Raw genomic sequence first — 7892 nt, forward strand, 5'->3', positions numbered from 1 at the left:
TAGGATTGGGGAAATCACATCGTCAGATGTTTTTAACGTGCAAAAGACGTATTACTCTGGTGAATCCATAAAAAGAACCTTGTTTGCAAATATTATTTGTTACGTGATTTTGAATAGATATATTAAAATCAGTAGTAGATAATATAGTTTTATTTATCACTAGAAAAAGGGAATAAAAAAATTGCGAGTTATTGGTTAATAAACATGATGCGATTTAACATAGGGGAGACCAGACGAAATCATATCTATAGATTGATTTACTAACTGCATTTCAACTGTGTGCTAAGATTTACATGATTCGTTATTTTCTTTGAATTGATAATAATTTATCTTATCGATTTCTCTAAATACAGTTGAACTATGACAATTATGGTACCTATTATACAGTTTTAAATAATTACTCCTCGTGGGAACGATATCTATACTTATACCAGTACTAAAATTTGACACCATACACTTGCGATAGTGAAAATTCGCAACAAGTTTTTGGCACCGTTGCCGGAGAGTAAATTATTTAATTGCATATTAATATCGTTACTAAGTAGTCTTGACTTTAATTTAGATTTTATTTTATTTATTTATTTTGTTAATTTATAATCTTTTCAGTTTTGCAGTGCATGCAAAGATATCAAAATCCTGACTTGCTAATTTTTTATCCAGAAATCTAAAGAACTGCCAGGAGATTAAGGAATTCAAGAAGAGAGCAAATTAAAGCGATGGCTGAAAACAGAGATAATCAGAAAGAACCCCCAAGATAGGTGCCAATCCGAGAGCATTTCCGCCCAATCATCGATGCTCACTACTCTGGAATAGCTCGCGGAACCATTGCTGCTAATAACTTTGAGCTAAAGCCCGCACTCATCAACATGGTTCAACAGAACCAATTTGGAGGAGTAGCCACTCAGATCCCCATCTCCACTTAAGAAATTTTCTAGAAATCACGGGTACGGTAAAAATTAACGGTGTTTCTGATGAAATTATTCGATTGCGCCTGTTTTCGTTTTCTCTCAGGGATCAAGAAAAGATTTTGCTCCAATCACTACCTCTGGGGAGTATCAGTACATGGGCAGATTTAGTTACAAATTTTCTGTCAAAGTATTTTCCTCCTGCCAAGTCTGATCATCTGAAAATAGATATCACCAACTTCAAGCAGAAGGAATTCGAGGTGTTATATGAGGCTTGGGAGAGATACAAAGAATTAATCATGAAGTGTCCGAATCATGGATATGCAGATTGGGTGCAGATTGAATTATTTTACAATGGTTTGGATGGGCCAACTAGAGGGAATGTGGATGCAGCCGTCGGGGGTACTATATTCTCTAAAACACCTGATGAGTCTTATGAATTGCTTGAACAGATGACTATTAACAGTTACCAGTGGCCTAGTGAGAGATCTGGATCAATGGAACCTGCTGAAGTGTATGCCGTAGATCCGATCACATCACTTACTGCACAGGTCTCGGTGTTGACCACACAGATTGCAGCGTTGAACAAGGCATGCCAATCTATGTTTGATGTAGCACTGTTGACTGCCGAAGAAGAGCCTGTTGTGGAGGAAGCTCGGTACATCAACAATAATCGTGGCTATGGAGGATATCGAGGTAACCCTCCCTCTAATACTTATCATCCAGGTTTGAGGAATCACGAGAATTTCTCTTATGCGAACAACAAGAATGTGTTAATCCTCCACCGGGGTTCGATACAAAGAAGGGTGAAGGAAAGCCGTCTTTTGAGGATCTAGTTGGGACGTTTGTGGCTGAGTCTGGGAAAAGAATGACTAGAACTGAGTCTCGTCTTGATAGCATGGAAACATGGGGAATATGGGTGCCACGATGAAATCTTTGGAAACACAGATTGGCCAACTAGCCAATGCTTTGAAAGATCAGAACAGAGGACAGTTCCCCACCAATATGGAGGTGAACCCTAAGGAGCAATGCAAAGCTGTCACACTGAGGAGTGGCAAGGAAATTGGACTCCCAAAGCCTACTGAAGAGAATGTAGATATTATTACTGAGGAAGAAGATTTAAAGGGAGTAAGTGTTGGAAAAGAGAAAGTTGACGAACCCAAGAAAGCGCTTGAACAACAACCTTTACTGAAGGTGAATCTTCCATATCCACAGAGGTTCAAGAAGAAAGGGTTAGACGATCAGTTTGCGAAGTTCCTGGAAATCTTCAAGAAAATACACATTAACATCCCATTTGATGATGCATAAGAGCAAATGCCCAATTACGCTAAGTTCATCAATGATGTGATGTCCAAGAAGAGAAAACTTCAAGAATTTGAGAAAGTGAAGCTGACCGAAGAGTGCAGTGCCATACTCCAAAGGAAACTACCACAAAAACTCAAAGATCCAGGGAGTTTTACTATTCCTTGTGTTATTGGTCGTTCTAGAGTAAATAAGGCACAAGCGCGATTTATTTTTGCACACATGCGCACGCCATAGCTCGGAAGGCAGAGGACCTTACAGAGGCGCGCATGTGCGCGATATGATCAGAGCAAAAAAAAATTCGACAGTGACTTTGGCGCATATGCATCGGTTTAGGATGCGCGTATGCGCACAGCCTGATATAAGGAAAAAAAGACGCAAACCCTGCTTTCAGAAAAGAACAGCTTCCCTTGCTTTGTAAAACATCGCCCCCGCCTCTGAAAACCCGACCGCCGCTACACTCTTCTGAAAGTGAATGCTGAAACTTCGCTCACCACCGTGACATCCGAACACACTCCGATTTCAGGTCACTTTCTGATACAAGTAAGATTTATATCCAGATTTTGTTCAAATCTTGAGATTAGTTAGAATTTCTATATGGGGAATTTTTTATTTGGTGAATTGGGTGACTCTCACTGCCCTTAAACACTTTGTGACTGGGTTTATCCGTGGCATTGATAAATAAATTGGTTGGTGTAGTGAGTTGACTATATTTGCTCTGACACACGTTGGGGTGCGATTATAAGTGACCTTGGCTCATCGATTGTTTGAACTTGGTGTGTGGGTGTGAGCCTTGAATTACTGAATTACATGGCTCCGAAAAAGAAATCCAAAAAGGGTGCTTCTTCTTCCGCAAGTTTTTATTCTCATAGGTTTTGGAATGAGGAGGCTCAACAAGTCTACCAGAGTTCTATGATAAGATCCATCATCCCGGAACGTGGATTTAACTTGTCAATCCCACGTGGTGTTATCGTGGAGGAACTGGAACGACAAGGATGTGTTGAATTTGCTCAACCCCCTTTGAATGCCGTTATTTCGGTTGTGCGAGACTTTTACGCAAACCCCCGGATACGTCATGACGAGCCTACAGTTTTGGTGAGGGTTAAGTTAATGTCGTTTGACTCTCGAACGATTAATATGATCTATCAGATGCCCAAATTCGACCGTGACGAGTACAATGTATTTCTCGAAGAGGGGGTCGACTATACATAAGTCATTCAGACCATAATTCCAGCAGGCGCTTCTTGGAAAATGAGCTCGACTGGTCCTATCTCTCTAAAGAAATCCGACATGGGACCTAATGCAAGTGCTTGGACGTCCTTCGAATTGGCTCGGATTCTCCAGTCCTTGCACTATTATGATGAGACCAAAGACAAGGTTGCACTTGTCATTGCTATTCTGAGGGGAAAATCTATTGATTTGGGTACAATCATTCATAGATCAATTATGAGAGCCGGCGCAGGGTTAGCCATGGTTGCTATTTCATGTCCTCATATTGTTACTGAGCTGTGCCTACAGGCCGGTGTGTCATGGGCTATAATGCCCGAGATTTTATATCATGTTAATCTGCGATTATTGATTTATGAATTGATATGATTATGAAGGATCGATCCAAGGCTTGAAATGTGATTTCATGTGAGATTGTATGTGCGAGGACAGAACACCTCGTGCATATGCGCGGCACCGATACGCGCGTATGCGCGAGATGGGCAGAGGAATTCGCGCATATACGCGATGTGAGCGTGCGCATATGCGCGAGCTATGCGGGAAGCCAAGTTCAAGTCCAAAGAACCTCACGCATATGCGCAGAAGAAGTACGCGCATATGCGTGAGCTGCCGAGAAGGTGATGCGCTGAGACCGAATGTCTCGCGCATATGCGCCGAGGTAGGTCGCGCATATGCGCGAGACGTGCAGTACATACAACAAGCCACACATCCCTTGCCATGCTACATATATATATATATATATATAATGAAACTTCATTTCATTCATTCCTCAGAAAGAAACGAAAAGAAGGCTTCAGAGAATTGCCAGAAATCCTTACGCCTTTTATTGTAGGAATTTGAAGTTTGCATAAAATCCGTCCGTCAGAATTTCAATCCGACTTCAGTACTGTGTTTCTATCGACGATTGCTTCAAATGGACGTAAGTTTTATTAAGTTTTGATATGATTTGAAATTATGATATTGAAGGAATCAGATATGATTCATATATGATGTTCTTGACATAGTAAACATCGTATAATCGAAACCGGATTGAAGAATAGATACCGTATGAAATTGTTTTAATTTTCGGAAGAGATTTGATATCAGATTTGTATTGTTATTGATTATGAGCTGAGATTAATATATGTTGATATTGTATTGCTAGGTATATTGAGATTGTGCAGTTATACAGCTGAAACAGAATTTGATTTAGTTCTGATTATATCCGATATTGATTTGATCGGTGTATTGATATTATACTCCTCGATATTGTCATTGTCAGATTGAGTGTTGACAGGCTTCAAATTCGAGACTTCGACAGAGTCATATCAACCGAAAGAAAGTTATAAATCAATGTTAACCGAGAGATCGACTTGAGTCAGATTGGACTCAAATTTCCCAAAAACCACATACTTTATTTTATTGCATTGATGTTTGCAATTGAATGAGATTGATATGCTTAGTCTATTGATTTATAGCAAAGCGTGTATTGAGTCATGGGCGGAGATGCCTAGTCATTGACGGATATGTCAAGTCTTTGGCGCATATGCCGAGACACTGGATGATTGAATCATATCGATGTTGCTTAGGAGTAGATCGACTCCAATCGCTGAGATTCGATATATTTGTCAATATCTAGGAACCGGGATCCCTAAAATTAGAGATGAGTCGAGTCGGAGATGACGAGTCACGAGTTTATTTAAAGTTATATCGATTCATGTTTCCAGATTTGATACATGTTATTGATGACTGTTTATGCTTTTATATATGTTTTTATATGATTGCATTTATTCATTTTTTATACTGGGATTATATTCTCACCGGAGTTATCCGGCTGTTGTCGTGTTTGTATGTGTGCATGACAACAGGTGGGACAGGATCAAGGTCAAGAAGAGGATGAGAGAGGACAAGTTAGCGTGGAGATCCGGATCAGAAGTAGATTAGGATTCTGCACTTGAGACATAGTAGTTGAACCCTAGTTTGATTGTAATATCATCGTACAAGACTTGTACTTTATATTGATGTTTATATGAAATTATTCCATTACGTTCCGCACTTGTATTTTTTAAAAAAAAAATTAGACCATGTTTATCTTAATTGTTTGAATTATTCCCAAGAACGATTAAGAAATGAATTAGCGTTCGGGGCTCCACATGAGCACATGATGAACAAGTGCTAAAGCCAAAGGCCCCCATTGTTGCTTACTTTGGAGCCGCCTCTTACATACCCCATGAGTATCCCGATGACGAGGAGAGGCCAAAGCAACAGCTTCCGCAACCACAACCACCTGCAGCAGCCAGACCGAGCAGAGGAGACATATTTCGGAGACTAGAGACCGAGATGCAGGACCAGAGGAGGTTACTGGTTGAGCAGCACCAGGTGCTAGATTCGCTTCAGTTCCGCACGACCATTTTATGGGCTATATGATGGATTTCACTTCCGTGCTCGCTCAGCGGTTTCTGCCTATAGGTCCAGATGATCCGATGTTTCCCCAGCCGCCTGTATGGACACCCCAGTACCCGGGTCCTTCTTCACAGGCACCACCCTATCACATGTATGAGGATGATGACGATGGTGATGGCGAGCACTGACGCTCATCATGGGAGGTATGACTGTCCTGTTCTTTCCTGTTTATACATTGAGGACAATGCATACTTTAAGTTTGGGGAGGGGGGTGATTTGACATTTTGATGTTTTATTGATTCATGCAGCGAGTTTACTGAGTTGGTAAAAAAAAAGTCAATTATTTGTTCATTTTTAGTGTGTAAATTGTCATAGTTGTGGAATTAAGGTAATAGACAACCAATGATGAGATTCGACCCGAAACAGATGCTGCTCCATGATTACGAGTCTAAATACATGCTATCTTTATTTAACCTTCACACTCTAATTCACGATTGCCATGATTGTTGATACATCCGATGTCAAGAGAGTGTTCATGTGATTTGGAATTTATGAATGGACTCCAAGACCTGCATGTTGGTTACTTTTTGTTGAGTTACGTGTTCACTAACACAAAGATGATCTAGGCAGTCTTTGAATTATATTGGGCCTGTTTTCCTTGAATAATTTGTCAATTGTCATCCCTTTGAGCCTAAATGAGAATGAAATGTGTGATTTGTTCTGTTTGAGTATACCCGAAAACATGATCTATCTATGTTTGTTGATTGGTAAATTGAAGGTAGTTTAGAACTTGGTTTGGCACTCTTCGAGGTGAGATATGGGTATTGTGTGACTTAAGGACGATTTAGGCAATTTTTGGAATGTTTGATCCTTTCAAGCCTACCCATAACATCGTGTTAGACCCTACTGTCCCATGTTTGAGTTTAATGAAAATCGAATGAAGTGTGCCAAGGAACGCAAGAGCCCCCATTCGTATCAATCCTAAATCCCCACGTCAACTACCGAACTTTGAGCATATACACTATTACCTACCGAAAACTAAGAGAAAATGAATCTTTTTATCACCACAAAAGTTTTCTCTTTTCCTTGTGCGTGTATAAGAATATCATTAAAAAAAAATTGATAAAGGATAAAGGTGTAGAACCCATTAAATCAGACTACGTATAAGCCATGCATAATTTTAAGTATTTAAATTAAAAATGATTTCTTTATTTTTTTAGGCATTTTAAAGTTATTTAGTCTTGATTTTTTATTTTAAGTCGCATGAGTATAGTTTTATCTTTTCAGTTAAATAAGTGAGGCCGGACTGGAGTTGGAGTACGAAGGTCAAATTTAATACTAAGAAAACATTCTTAAAATTTATTTAAGATAAATAATAAGTTATTTTAATGTAAAAAGATGTTTAAAAGATTTATTAATTAATTTGAGATAAGTAGTAAATAAGTTCTTTTAGGTTCTATAATTTATTTATTAATTCACCAAAATACTTAATGGTAGATAAAACTTTAAAGATTAAAATATAAGATTTAAGCAATATTTTACCCCATTTTATTCATAGAATTTCAGCCACCTCATTTTTAGAAGATTTAATTTTTGGCAACTCACCATTTTAATATCTTTCATTATCCTTTTCTTGGTATGATAATCCTTCACCTTTTAATCAACAAAAAAATTATTAATTAAGAAATTCCCTAACCTCATTTTTTTATAAGAAATCGGCCACCACACTTGGAAGATTTGAGTAATTTTAGTAACTCTCTATTGATATCTTTCCTTAATCCTTTCATGCCATAGTTAATTTCCTCATTTTAAATCCTCAATAATTAAACAATTAAGCAATTTTCTCCCTTGTATTTGATAGAAGAAAAAATCGGCCACTCACCATGAAATCAAATCATATCATAGCAATTTCCTTATCTCACAAACACTAGGATAGAAAAGATTTTATCTTGCCATTCAAACTCCCATTTAATTGATAACCTTCCCATTCATTCCTAGACATTTCCCTCACCCCATATTCTCGAAACTCTGAACATTTCAGCAAGAAAAATCGTGAGGTGCTTGAGAGAAAATAAG

At 38.6% G+C, this 7892-nt stretch overlaps 1 non-coding gene across 1 annotated transcript; it reads right to left on the reverse strand.

Moving 5' to 3' along the window:
* Positions 1-1120: 1120 nt before the first annotated feature.
* On the reverse strand, positions 1121-1227 carry LOC140837551 (small nucleolar RNA R71). Its single transcript, XR_012119380.1, has one exon. It is a non-coding gene; the product is annotated as a small nucleolar RNA R71 (small nucleolar RNA).
* Positions 1228-7892: the final 6665 nt, after the last annotated feature.

This window comes from Primulina eburnea, chromosome 7, assembly GCF_022965805.1.
Source record: "Primulina eburnea isolate SZY01 chromosome 7, ASM2296580v1, whole genome shotgun sequence".
NCBI classification, from domain to species: domain Eukaryota; kingdom Viridiplantae; phylum Streptophyta; class Magnoliopsida; order Lamiales; family Gesneriaceae; genus Primulina; species Primulina eburnea.